At 30.0% G+C, this 15,329-nt stretch overlaps 1 protein-coding gene across 5 annotated transcripts in view; it reads right to left on the reverse strand.

Annotated features, from left to right (window-relative positions):
* The window catches only part of LOC111629896 (teneurin-m-like), a 174,156-nt gene extending 160,056 nt beyond the window's left edge, over nucleotides 1-14,100 (reverse strand). For 3 of the 5 annotated variants that reach the window (XM_023373877.1, XM_023373871.1, XM_023373828.1), the window contains exon 1: nucleotides 13,838-14,100. The gene's annotated coding sequence lies outside the window, so the exon portion shown is untranslated. The remainder of the gene's footprint in view (nucleotides 1-13,837) is intronic. The other 2 variants (XM_023373845.1, XM_023373863.1) reach the window with 2 other exon arrangements.
* Between the last annotated feature and the right edge of the window lie 1,229 nt (nucleotides 14,101-15,329).

Below are 15,329 nucleotides of genomic sequence, written 5' to 3' on the forward strand. Positions count from 1 at the left end.
CTTAACTATTAATTTTTATATTTATTTTGAAGAATTAAAAGATTAAATATGCTGGAAAAGTTCGTGTTACTTCAATTATATATTTTTAATTTAAAAGAAGAATATTTTTCCAAGTAAAAATTCGATGCTAATAAAGTAACCGAGTGAAGTAGAATACAAGTTCATAAGAAGCTTTTCTGTGCTCGTACGAACCGACGTTATTCGTTTAGTAGAGAACGGATCAAATATTTATCTCAAATTTTTTCACTCGATCAAACGAAGCGGAACTCATTTAATTAAGTGTTTCGTTTAAGACTTAAGTTTACTTATTATATTCATTTTCTTTTAAAAAGACAGGAGATGGGATTTTTTGTTATTGACTTCAACATTCAACCTTTGGTTAACATATAAATCATTTTGGAATGCCGATGACCCTAACAGCTCGGTAGACTTCTCAGTACTAAAACTGGTTAACTTGTCAACAATAATAAAGTTCAAGACAGCTATCTTCTCATTAAATGACACCACAGCAATTAACCGAGTAAACTTGTCGTATTTTTTTATTTCTAGATAAACTAAATTCATAATTTATCTTTGGTATTCAGCTTTTAATAAACTGACTCATGGATGCAATTATGTTGTCAGGATTGAAAATTTATGCTAGACTAATTAAAATGACAATTGTTATAATAATTAATATTACTAAGTTGAAAAATTTCGTCCAAATTCTTATCATAAATTCATTTATGAAAAAGTTTTAAAGTTGAAAATATTCATTTTTTTTTTTTTTGAAATATCGTTGAAAAGAAATATAATTTATAATTCAGAAGAGTCAAGTTTTGAATTTGTTTTTCAAGATTTCATTTTAGTCTAAAAGGACATTCAAGTGCTTTTATTTTTGCATATCAATATATTCAATGGAAACTATACCGAATGCAAAGTATCTCTTTCAATATTATCTTTTTTGAAAAAAAATAAACAATATTCTGGAAATTTTCGCAGGAAATTTAAAAAATAAAACGTCTTTTTCATATCTTGAAAACTCATACTCGAGAATAAATTATTAATATTTTTTTTAAATTGCTATATTTTGCATTTTAATTATTTCGAGGTTTTCTTTAGAAAGCGCCTAATTCTCCGGTTTGTCGAGTCAATTATCAATGTACATGGCACTGTAAGCCAACTTCATTTATCTCCAAATCATATATTCTTGTCTTCACTATAGTATGCAGAATAAATCATTGGGTTGAGTGCTTCAGACTTTCATAATCTCGCCACTCACCATAATTAGGTTAGGTATCCTCGGTTATGAGAGCAATGGATTCCTGAACACAACTCTTGACAGAATTATGCTGGAAATATATAGAAGTTTAAATAAACTATAATTTCGGCAAAATATTCCATTTTACGACGACCCGGTACTATGTTTATATAATTTCGATCTGTCTGGTTGGTTAAACAAAGTACAAAGCCAAATAAATTATGTTTCGTCGCCTTATTTTTTTATCTTTTAAATAAGTTTAAATCACTCGGAAAGAAAGAGTCAATATATAAAAAAGAAATTATGGAGATAAGTTAAAGAAAAATTACGTTAACGTTGTGTTGCTCGCATCGATTCATCACTCCGAGAAATTTGTTTTTGGGGAAAAGAAAGAAATCTGATTGAAAACTCGACCTCACCATCTATCGAAGAACTGTTTACGTAGCTGAGACATTCGGGTCATGCTGACACCTTGATATACCCGAGATGATAGATGAGGCCATTTGCAGTCTCCAGTACAGAACGGTTTAGTAAAAGACCGAATGGTGTCCGGGAGTCCGAGTTGCAGATACATCGATGCAAGATAGAAAATCCTCCTTTCTTTGTCTTTATGCGTCTGCCAGAGGACACATGTTGATATCGCAGGTGGTTTTTTTCCTATTTCTTTTCAATTCACCAATTTTACTCCACTTTTTCTTTAGACAACAAATATCGAAAAGGAACCATTCACAAAATGCATCCTGCTACCGATCGATGCGACGCGAGAGTAAATTTTTTCAGCGTTGTAAATTCTTTCCTTTACTACGGATTCATATGGAACATTAAAGGATTTAGAATTTTTATCAGCGGAACGATTTTTTTCTTTGCATCTACTCTAAAAAGAGGAGCAGATTATAAATCGGCGTTTAGAAAAACACATATTTTGATCGTTTCTTATATCGATATCAATTTTTCTTTGGCTAATTAAACTTATCATAGGAAGGAAAATTAATAACGTCTAACTTATTTTCTCCGATTACTAAAATTTGACACGTTAATACTTTCGAGCTCCGTCTTTAGCTCGAAGACATCATTACAACTTATCGGTGACACCGAGGACACGGCAATAAGAAAGCACGCAAGAACGGCAAAAAGAAGTAATATATCTCAGAGGAGTCAACGATAACACCTTTTCTAGTTGTCATTAAGAGACATTTCTAAGGAACGTGTCACTTAAATGAAATTTCCACACGTTCTCTTAAGAAAAAGAACATTCAAAGTAAATCACCATAAAAATGGATTGTTAGTTGATATATATTAATAATTTACCAAAAAAATTATCAATAAAAATGATAATATTTTATTATTACTATATATCTTATAGTTTCTTACATGAAATCTTCTATATTGATTTGATTTTTTTTTATCTTAAAAATTGCAACGACGATATTATATAAACTTCATGGAATTTTAGACTAGAAAGTCAATAGTTTTTTACTATTTTTGATTGAAAGACAAGGATTATAATTGTTATTGTAAAATTGGATGTTGGCGATCTTTACATTAGTTTTGTCTTTCGTGAAATTCTATAGTTAATAACAGATTATGAAACGTTATACTTTAGTTTATGAGAGAAAGGATCAACTTAGTTTCTGTAATAATTGCACTCGAGAGAGATGCAATCTCTATCTCCAAATAAACGTTTTTGGTTATTTTGTTCACCAGTTATTTTAATATTTTAAATTGAAAACTACAAAATTAGTTCGACCGCAATTTTTAAGTAAAAGAATTCATCAAACCCACCGTTAAATTAAAAACAACTCGATGAAGATACCTTTTATTAATAATTTAATAGGAGTTATTCTTTAACTAATCAATATAATGATAATCAAGTTAAAGAAGTATTTTTATTTTGTCTTTCTCGCCTCCTAAGTCGTTTTTTACCTTATAAAATGATGAAAACTGTTGGTGATTGCACTTTAGATTCAATCTCTTTAGATAAGAACACGAGTGGATATTTTTTGACAGTAAATCGACGCAGCAAAATCAGCCAGAAGCACCCTACGACATTTTCGTTTTGATGGACAGCGGTTTGATTTCTTTATGTTTTATTTTATTTCGAAAGAAAAAACTTCGATCGATGCAAAAAGTTATGACTAAATTATAATATCCAAGACCAGTTTAAATATAATCGAGTTAATTTTATTAATTCCTATGAATATAAATGAATAGATTAGGAATATAAATAACATTAAAATTATAGATTTTAGCTTAACATTTTAAAATATTATTTCATTTACAGACTAAATTTCATCGATTAAATTTTTTTGTAAAGCGTTGAAGTTTCTTATAAATCGAAATATTTTATAAATCAACAAATTTTAAATAATCTCCTTCAGTACAATTTATCATAGCCGCAAACGAGTTATCCTTAAGAAAAATGTAAATTCGCTTCAGGTTGGAAAAAAGTGAAATAAACTTCTGATCTCCTTAGCTTATTTAATTTTATAATGTCTGTAAGCAAATTTATTCCCTAGAAGAGACTAATATTTTTTATCATCTACATAAAGTTTAAAATCCATTAGTCTTTTTTTTAAGTTGGGTACAGCCACCGAAACGCGGTAATTGGTTTGTAATTTTATTTTATTTTTTCCCCCTTCAAATCCTTCGGTCGAAAAAAGAATTAACGGTCGTTTTTTCATTGAAAACAGGAGACATTTCGAAATTTAAAAAAAAATTAATAATCAAGGATTATGATTTAAAAAAAAAATGTTTCGACCGAGTCGTTGCCTACTGTCTTAAGCATTAAAAATCGTTGCAAATCATAAAAATTAATAAAAATTTGTTAAACTTCTGAAAAGGTCTCGAGCGTTCTTAATTCATTTATTTATTTTTTAATTAAGTACGCGTTAGAAGAGGAAAATTCCATTCGATTTAAGGGAATGAACGAAAGAGGAAATTTACACAAGTGGTACATCATTCGTCATTTCCAGCAATACCCATTTCCTGCAGTGTAAACGGAAGCAACGATATCCTCGAGCACATCTGGCACAAGCGGACTGAGAGGCAGCTGGTCATCATTCCATCAATTATCTTATATTCCAAAATAGGTGATTGATTCTCTTCGACGACTCAGAAATCGCCTGATTGACAAATAAGACAATTGGCTCCAAATAGGACAGACACAAAAAGAGACGAGACATTGAGAAGGCGGTCTGAACTAAGGTGGCAATCGGAGAGGAAATGCAATCAGAGGTAATGAAAAACTAGTTCAGTCAGCACTTGCTGCTTAATGGAGAGACATTGTTAGTCTTGCTCGTTCAGCACTCTCTTGTTGATCGGGTGACACTTTGGTTTCTGATTAAGAGAATACGTGCATCGACTGCTGATTTCATTTCGCTACCATTCGTGTTGTGTTGCTACTAGAACATTCCCGATGCTAATTCTACAACAATAGAGAACTAAAAATAATGTATGCATTATCAGAAAATTTAATCGATCGAGTCGCAGCGTTCGAGATGATTAAATTGACCCCGGTGCCTACGTTGACGTATTTTTCATTAATCACTAGCTACACCCTAAATCTAGTCGGATTTGTTTCACTCCTCGGATTTATATATAATAAAGTAGTGTTAATTTTAATCAAAGTTTCTTAATTTTATTTTATCCGTGTTTCTGTACGGTATTTTTAAATCTATGGGCTAGTTTTTTTTATTCATCGTGCAAACCGGAAATTTTACATTTATTTAAAGCCAAATTACATAGAATGGAATAAAATATTTACAATATTTTTCTCGGTACTTTTAAATTATTGATTTATTCAAAAAAAACCGCGCCGAATGTATTTTATTTGCATTTTTAGCCATGCGTTCAGCTGATGCAAAGCTTTTTCTCGTAGGAATAGTCCATAGATAAATTTTGTCAACTATCTTATCTCTCTGATTAATTATCAACAGTGTGTTGAATGTTAATTAAATAAATTTAAATCTAACAGTGTTTGAACTCGGACATAAATATTATCGATTAAGCGAGTCTGAGAGAAAAATCTACAATAGCCAAGGTAGCATTTGCTTTTAATGTAACAATACGCGTGATAATATAATTTCAAAAGATCCGATGATTATAATTGAAATGAATCTAATTGAATTAAGATAAATGACAATGCACTTAAATTCAAAGAAAAATGAATGAAACTAATATCGTTAGATTTCAGAAGCAATCAACACTTGCAAAGAAAAATCTGTAGCTCTGTCTTTTTTCCAATCCAATTATGGCGTGTATTCCATTTATTACTTTTAACACTTGAACTCTATCTTAAAAATTTTCAAAAATGTTTATCCTGTATATTGTATAGATGTATACTTTCGTGTTTTTATCTAAAAATTTAGTTAATTTTTATATGATTATATTTACTATGGGTAGGCCTATATATATTAAAATACTAAATGCAAATATTTATGTACTTTACGCATACGTACACAGCAATGTATATATAAGGTTGCAAAATATTTATGTTAGTAGATAAACTTTCAATTCTCCGTCTTTATCTCATTTTATTTATAGAAAATGTTGTATTGATTAAAGAAAATCCAGTTACTCGAATTCAACTATTGACAAAAGAATCAATTAAACAGTGTTCAACTATCATTAAAGGAAGAAAGAGTTATAGTTACGTGATCTATTTTTAATGCAACAGTAACAACTGTTTCGATTGATTTCAAAAACGGATTTTAAGAAACACTGTTATTACAGAAACCTAACACGTCGCCATTTTGATCATCACTTCTTTAATTTAACAAACGACAGTTCGAATATATCAACAATATTAAGTATTTTATAGTTAAATTTATATTAACAGAACAGACAAATTTATGAAAATAATAAATGATTTTCAATTAATCGATATTTTATTACTTGTATTAGCATAAATATTTCCTTTCTTTCTAAATATTATTTTTCGAGAATGTTATTCTGATTCAAAAAATAGCAACATATGTTTTCATTTTATAGAATATAATGTTTACGAAAAAAATGTAATGGCTTCACATGTTTCCTGTGTGATGCCATTTCCTATACAAGCTTATGAACTATAAATAAACAACAGTGCTTTATGTTGTTTACAATGACGTGAAGATAAATTTTAAGACGAGGTTAATATTATTTATATGTGATAGAATAAAATCAGCAAGAAATTCGACAATATTTCCGTAAATAACTGTATATGTTATTCAAATTTCGGAGAAATTCTAGGAATCTTACTATTGGAAGAAAAATAGGAAAAAAATATATACATTCTTTCAATTTTCTTATTTTATAAAAACAATAACGGGTCAGAATATTCGAAAAAAAAAAATATCAAGCTGAGTAAGAGAGAATAGAAAGCCATTGGCCTTCCATTAGAAAATGCATTATCCCCGAGTGCCCCCAGGAGTTGGCCAACTGTAATGTGGAGACAGTCCCCATAGACAGAGTATAAAACACTGTTAGCTCGTTACTGTCTAATGTTACATGTGTAAAGGATCGAAAAGACCACAATTAGGTCTAACGGGGGGACAGATGGAATAAGGGGAGTCACTATTTCCTCATAATACTCTTTAGTCTCCCAGGATTAGAGATGTGACCTACGTGAATGGCCAAGAAGAGTTGTTTTAAAAAATATTGGTCGATAGCGCGTTCTCTGAGTGATTTATCGGATACAACTTCGGGTTAATTAGGATCTTAATTAGGTTTTCTACCAAACAGACAAGTTCGATATTTTCGTCTTTATACGGAAGGGTAATTTTAAAAGGTGTTAGTTATTCAGCGCCGAATTTATAAAGACGTATTTTATCGACTTATTAATAGCTATTGTTACGTATAATAAATAGATCAAATAAACCCGTAATAATCTGTCATCACAATGAATTTGGTAAAATACAGCTTATCGTCTTAAAGACTATCATAACATTCTCTAACATCTATCAGTTCATTACATTCATTATTATAATCTCACTTAGCAACTCAATCGCCTTTTAGAAGAAATTGTGCCATTATCTCTGTTATCTTCACATTGGTTTTTGTTGTCTCTAGGGTTGTGCCTTTTATATAGTGATTGTTAATTGAAGAGTACTCCCCTTCTTTCCCCTCGGGGAATATATTCCTGATTGAGTTCACTGTAATTACATCAGTTATTAAAGAAAGAAAAAAAAACATGTTTTTCACTCCAAAGCATTCTCGAAACATTATTTGTTAGTTGCTTGTATTAACCGCAATTTCGCATCTCTGTTCAGACCTATTATAAACAACAATACTAGTTGGATGGAAGAAGGAGCTGTCATAGTGAGTGATTGATGCTAGGTCGACATTAAGTAATATACTGCGGAGGGGAGTTGTTCGTATTTGAAGCGCAAAAATTGGCTGGCTGCTCACAGGGCTAAATCAACCAGAATGCTAGAAATTTTTTTATTTTTTTTAAATAACTCAACGACAATTTCGCTTTCTATCAAAATATTGAGTAATACAGTCAAGATATAAGAAATTTTATGATTTCTAGTTATATATTTATAGACAAACTCAAACACTTCACTTTTATACAGACCTTATTTTGTAGTCATTCCTTTTTATATGTTTCGTCCCACAGCAAATTTTTATATGCAATAACATGGGTTTAAAAGCTATAAAAATTGAAAAAAAACTTTAAACTAAACATAAATGAGAAGATTTATTTATTTAAGAAGATATAAAAGATCATTTTCTACTTTAAATCTATCGACGACACGAAAAATAAATATAGAATTTTAAATCGATTGTCATTAAAAAACGTCGCAAATATTTTAAAATAAATTGAATTAATTTACAGTTCTTTAAATTAAAACAAAATGCTTCCAATTACGATAAAGATGGTAATAACAATTAAAAATAATAAGGATTAAACGAGCGTCTTACCAAAGAATAAAGGTCAACGAGAGGAGTTACAGTCGATAAGGTCCCGTGACGTCAGATGCCAGATTAGAGAGTTAGAACTTAGATTATCTTGACAAATTAACTGTATATAGTGGGTATTGGCATCCAAAGACATGTCATCGTTCTACGAGGACAACGTTAACAACTGGATAGTGAGTGTCCAACAACTCCCAGACCAGCAATAGTTAGGAACTAACGACTCTTACGCTGCGTATAGTACAGAGTAGATGATTGCTTCCTTCACCGAATTAGTTCAATAAACAGGCTGTCTAATGTGACTGGTCTGGGTCACCACTCTTTTATTTCACTCCATCCTTCGAAAATATTAACGCCAATTGAAAGGAATTATTCATTCGGTCATTCATTTATTTTAAATTTATCTTAAGTATTTACAGACTTTTTAAAAATTGTTTTAACTACTTTAATGCGATTTAAAATTTAAGATTATTTTATTATTAGGTTTTACGCTTCCGAATCTAAACAATTACAGAGCGAGATAAACACACTCTTAACTATTAATTTTTATATTTATTTTGAAGAATTAAAAGATTAAATATGCTGGAAAAGTTCGTGTTACTTCAATTATATATTTTTAATTTAAAAGAAGAATATTTTTCCAAGTAAAAATTCGATGCTAATAAAGTAACCGAGTGAAGTAGAATACAAGTTCATAAGAAGCTTTTCTGTGCTCGTACGAACCGACGTTATTCGTTTAGTAGAGAACGGATCAAATATTTATCTCAAATTTTTTCACTCGATCAAACGAAGCGGAACTCATTTAATTAAGTGTTTCGTTTAAGACTTAAGTTTACTTATTATATTCATTTTCTTTTAAAAAGACAGGAGATGGGATTTTTTGTTATTGACTTCAACATTCAACCTTTGGTTAACATATAAATCATTTTGGAATGCCGATGACCCTAACAGCTCGGTAGACTNAAATTCAAATTCCATCAATTTTTTAAGCGTTAAAAGAAAGTTGTGAGAATTTATTCATATTTTAATGCGTGTAAAAATCAAAGAAAATCAAAGAAGAACAATAAGAACGATCGATGGATTTTCCTTATACAATCTTTGATACGATTATAATCATTCTTTAAAATAACGAAAGTATTTCGGCAAGAAAAAGGAGTTTAGAACTGGATATGTTCAATAAACTATTTTGTGCTTTGAAGTGGTCAAAGGAGAAAAGCAGTATAGAAAGGCCGAGGTGTAGTGGTCGGTCTTTCTATACTGCTAGGCTTTCAAGCACTGGCGAGGATGTATTCTTCGCCGACTGATCCAAAACAATCGATCTGCAACATGACAAAATGCTAGAAAATGAATGGAAAGCATTAACTTCTGTGTCAGCAAATGCTCACACAATTCGGTTTCGATTGTTTGGAATAGAAAGTGAAACAAAAATGTTTTTTTTTTCAAATATCTATATCATCTTCGAAAATAAAAAAGTTTAAAAGAACAAGTATAAAAAAGAATTAAATGCGATTAAATATAAATTTATGCATTTTTTACGTAAAATATAGAAGACCATTAGCTAAGAAAATGTAAAATAGGCTTTAATACAGTGAAAAAATAAATTCTATCTGTTTGGTTCTAAATACACTTCTTTAAACAGAAAATCTAATATAAAAATATTTTGTATTTCATTATGTTTGGAAAAAACATCTTGTTTTTGTTATTTTTAACAGTTTAAATATATACGGGAATGAAAATCTCTATTTTGTGAATAGGATTGTGAATTCGAACCAATATGCAAAGATGCTGACGAAAAACAGGCAAATGTTTTTGGCTATTTTCTAGATAAGCTTTAGATTTTTAAATCCTTTGATCTGGCATCATGCCACATTTCAAAAATGTTATGTCGTGCACACAATATATCAATACTATCACAGACAGGAAATTTCATCAGAAACCAATCCGATTTAGAATGTCTAACTGAAAGTGAAATCTGAAATCAAAATGAAGATAATGGAAGTTTTAATAATCATTTTGATCGAAAATTTTATCTGAATTTCTATTATATATATATATATAATTTATTGAGTTAAAATGTATAAAAATAATTAATAAGAACCATTGTCATATAAATGTTTATTTCACTTCGTTGTGTCCTTAAATATAATTGTCTATAATTTTACATTTTTAGATTTCATTAGGCAAAAAATATCTCAATTTTTCATATAATAAAATGTAAACATCCACAAAATAACATACATAATTTTTACTAAAGAAATTTACCCTTATCTACGGTACTAATTTTTAAAATAAATTGATAAATATCACAAATATCCCAAGTTTCATTCGAGTAGGTTGAATGTAGAAGGCAATTACTTTACAGTAATACCTAAAAGTTTAAAATTGTCTATTATTATGTGTACTTGTAACATATCATCTGTACATTTTCGTTTCTTTAATTAAGATATTTAAAGATTTCCCAAAAAATTTAATAAATATAATTTTCCATGTTTTAAATAGCGCTGTTGAATGTTGTCTGTTGAATATGTATACGAGTCTACTGTATTGTAGCAACTAGCTAGCGATATCTTTAAACGTAGGAATGTATTTAGAACGTGTATAATTTGTAAATTTTAAATGATGATATCATTTAAAATTTTGAATATTTTAACATATTTTTTAAAGGGTGCGTGATGGGTCGTATACAGCAAGTAACTTACACGACGGAGAGACACAAAGACAGTTTGTACGGTCCACTCCATAATGCTTATCACGAAGATTACTCTTCGAGGATCTCGAAAACTGCTCCCAACCTAAATTAATGACCAGGTTAGAGACAAAGATGTATTAGTTAAGCTCGGCAGTGACGTCATGGCAGCGTATAATAGTGGGAGGGGTTGATCATGAGCTATACCTTCCCCCAGTTTGTATTCCGCACGCCTTCGCAGCGTAGATAACATTCGGTGATTTATGTTCTTCCTTCCCCAATGGAATACCAAACTTCTCTTGAGTATTCGTGTTTGGCACGTGTCTACAAACCTCTCTGGTTCACCATTGGTCTCCAAAAAGTACATGTCAACGGCTTTTATTCTATTTTTGAAATTCATTCTGTATCAGTATTTTTGAGATAGGAAGGTTACTTTGATATTTTTATCAACGTAATATATATATTTTTACTATCAAAGATATAAAAATAGTGTATAAAAGATACATTTGTATTCCGAAAACACTTGCATAATTCAGGATCTATTCCTGTTCCTGATGTGAAGATAAAAGTTCTTGTCACCTTTATCTTTAGTTTCCTATTTTAAATAACTCATTACAAAATAGTCACAATGCTAACTATTTTTGAATATCTAATTATAAAACATATTTTTAAAATAGCTGCGTAATAACGATTTTTGCTTTCGTCTATTAACATAAATTAAGAATAACTTGCTGTATTTTAAAGATTAAAAAAGTAATTATTAAAATTTGATGCAATTTTTGAAGTATTAAAATGATATTTGTATGAATGAATGATTAAAATTTGTATTTTTATATCGAAACTTTTTGAAAAGCAATCAAAATTCTCTTATGAAACGAATGCAAAATGTGCAGATTTATGTACTCAATAAAAAACACTAAGAAAAATATAATTTTATCATATATATTAAATACATTAAGATAATGCTGCCTTAATATCTGCACGTTTTTAATAATTACGGTATATTACATTAAAATAAATATAATAAAAGAATTATCTCCATTAAAGAAGCATCCGGTAGTGATTTATGTCTTTGAGCTATAATTACACATTGTAAATTATCTCTGTCTCCCAAAGATTATCCTTTAAGAAATATTTCAAGCGAAATGAAATTTTGATCTTGCAAAGTTTAAAAATTTCTCTAAATTGGTGCTTACGTTGCGAATATATTTTAATGCCCAAAAAAGGAGGAAAATTAGCGTAAATTTGACTGATTTAAACTCGACTTTGCCGTCGGAGTGACTTTTAACAAATTGAATCTTTCCCATTGGCGGCAACACTGATGAAGCGAAAAGCATATTAAATATTCACCTAGACAGGAGTGCGCGCGCTATATACAGGTATCCACCCAACCGTCAGTCGAGTTAACAAAGTGTATCGAACTCCGTACCAACTGACGAATGAAATTATATAATCATTCCCATTACTTGCTGATTTACTGTTCATGTAGGAAATAATAACTTGTAAAATTGTTCACTTCAAAATTGATCAATAGAATTTGCAGGGAGAAATTCCCAATCATTGCCTGTTCTAACGACTTTTAGAAATCCGACTTGTTTCAAATAAGTATTGAATTCTCTTGATTTGTGTAAACAAGAGATAATTAACCATGCATTTATTTATTATTAATTCCGTTGATACGTTTCTACAAAAATTATACAAGGATTAGCGTAGGATATAAATTATAAAAATTAATCTTCCTATATTAAAACAATTAAACGTGACTAGAAATGTTTATACGCGATTTAAATTCCTCTCTAATTTGTCACTAAATAAATAATATTTATGATTGTGGCCTAAAAAGGTTTCGCTTAATGGGTATTTCCGTTTAAAAGAAAGCTCGGTTTCCTGCACGACTACCGTGTTCGGCGAGGAAGATACCTTTACAGGTGCTTCGTATGTTTTTCTACCGCCCTAAGTTTAAAATGTTTCAAGAAAATAAATATTATAACTTATTAAACTGTATAATATATTTTAAAGTTATATATAAACGTTAATTTTGATTGAAATATTTAAAAAAGATAATTAAACACACAGTTCTAAATAATAAATATGGAGGGCGCAAGAAACAAAACAACTTTAATGAAAAATAAGTTATTTTGACGATAAAAGAAAAATTTATTTTCGAAATCTGTTATATAGCGCTAGACTGTAGAATGTCTAAGGATGTAGAATTCGACTATAAGACGCTGAAGCTCTTGTCTACAGAGAAATATCGCTTATGAAGTAGCCTCGTTAGAGGGAAGATTTCTTCTTCGATGATGTCAAAAAGCTGAGATAATGACGTCACATAGGTGATGTTTATGACTTTTTTCTCTCGTTTATTCAGAGATTTCTGTTCAATAGATGACGAAAAGTCATTGTTCGATAATATAAAAAGCTCTTTTATTGTCTCATTAAAATTTTCTGTAGATATCATTGAACGTAACCATGTCCGTCTTCTTTCAAACTTATATATATTTTTAATAGGACAGTTTCAATCGCAAACAAAGCTTCATTTTTACAGAAATTTTAAATAATCAAGAACTAAACTATAAAATATTGTATAGCATATAAACATAATAAATGACAAATTACCACAATCATAAAATTTATATGTATTTTATGATGTCGAAACAAGTAAAAAGTTTATCCTCCTATCTACATTACATAATTTCTATATTTAACGCAGACTCGCTAATTTATAAGAAACGTTTTTAGAAATTCTAGTCGATAATCCGATAAGGATCGCGACAATCAATTTTAGATCAAAGACGTGTTTTGTTTTAAATAATACATTTAAAATTAAATTACTATTATGTCTACACATAAAATTCTCACGAATATGCCGAAATACCTCTCACTTATTCCATAAAAATAGGATAAGAAAGAAAGAAATTCTCTTTACTGTAATAATATTTTCTCTACTAAAGCAAATAATTTATTCTCATATGCGGGAAAAATAATAGACGAAAATAGTATAAACATCAACTTACACACCAGAATTATCTTCCAAATCCTCGAAATAATTTAGGCAGACGTAAATTCTAGTAATCGTCATAAATAAACAAGATAAATAAACATGCAAACTCACAGCTTCTACATGGTATCTACAAATGGTATCACATGTACGTCTAAATAACGTATCTGAGGAGATTAGCAAAGAAAGCCAACATGCATGTGGTTTGAATGGCAATGGTCAGCTTACAACTGCGTTTCTTGCACGAGTGTCCGAGTGAACCTTCCAAGGTTCGATCGATTCGCGATTCCACCTTCTTTGCTATCATCTACGCGCATGCTCCGTAAAGTCGTGTCTGACGGACCCAGAGGTCTCTTCCATTTCCTAAACGGGTGAAGCGGGAAGAAGGAAGAGATGCCCGTCACCATTTTGTTTTTCTCTACCTATCACTCGTCTGTTCGCTTAATTTTTGCAAATTATATTTTGTCAAATACCGTCACCGAACGCAATTTAACCACTATTATTAGCCGTTCCTTTCGAGCGAAACTAATCTGATACAATCTGTTTACCCCCCTATGCGGTACATCACTTTCCGATGATTTATATATAATATTAAATAAATAAATAAAATCGCAAAAAACGGTTGTTTCTAACTGGTATTTTCGTTACCGGCTGTCTTTTCTTTAATATTTTTAAAGGAAAAAAAGAATTTTCGAATCGTTTAAATAAAAACCAATAACTGATTTCGCTTGGTCGAAGAAGATTGAAAAAAATATTATTATTATTTTTCCAACCAAAATTGCCCGGGGCCGGGGTTTATTTTTTTTTTGGTTGTTCCCAACGGGGGCCATTTTCTTTTTTTTTCTTCTTTTTTTTTATCCAATTACATTTTGTGGTAACATTTTTGCTTCTCCATTTCTTTTTTCCGGATACAGTTTAAATTTTTTTTCCATCTTTTTCTCAAAAACGAAATCAAATTGCAGAAGTCGACGTGTATTCCTTACAAAATTTCCTGTTTCGCACTATGGCCTCTATTGTTAAAGGTAACAACTTTTTGAATAAAAATTTTTATAAGATCAATGTATAATGTTTAACATCAATTTTTCTTTCAAGTTTGCTTGTAATTTAAAGTAAAATTTTCCAATTAATTGTGTTACGGAATCTTTAATCGAGCGAATCGAGTCAAAACTCTTCCAGGTCAATCGCACGACGTTCTCATTCTAAAATTATCCCTTATCTGTTATATTTATCGTCGATGTCTTAAAGCGACGGTTTCTAACAGAAAATCGCGTGATTTTATCTCCAAATTTATTCTAATATAAAAATAACTCTCTACTACAAACAGTTGTAACTTAATGATTTTTTCGTATATGCCTTAAATAATTTATGACCGTAACATCGGTTTCTTTTCTTATACATTTAATATTTTTTTTCGTTACATAGATAATTTTTTCGTGATGATCTACTTAGAATCTCCGCGGCTTAACTTTATAATCTTGGCGGTGGCGTGATTAATACATTTACTTTGG

The sequence above is a fragment of the Centruroides sculpturatus genome, unplaced genomic scaffold (assembly GCF_000671375.1).
Source record: "Centruroides sculpturatus isolate CEXI.00-Female unplaced genomic scaffold, Cexi_2.0 scaffold68, whole genome shotgun sequence".
Classification (NCBI taxonomy): domain Eukaryota; kingdom Metazoa; phylum Arthropoda; class Arachnida; order Scorpiones; family Buthidae; genus Centruroides; species Centruroides sculpturatus.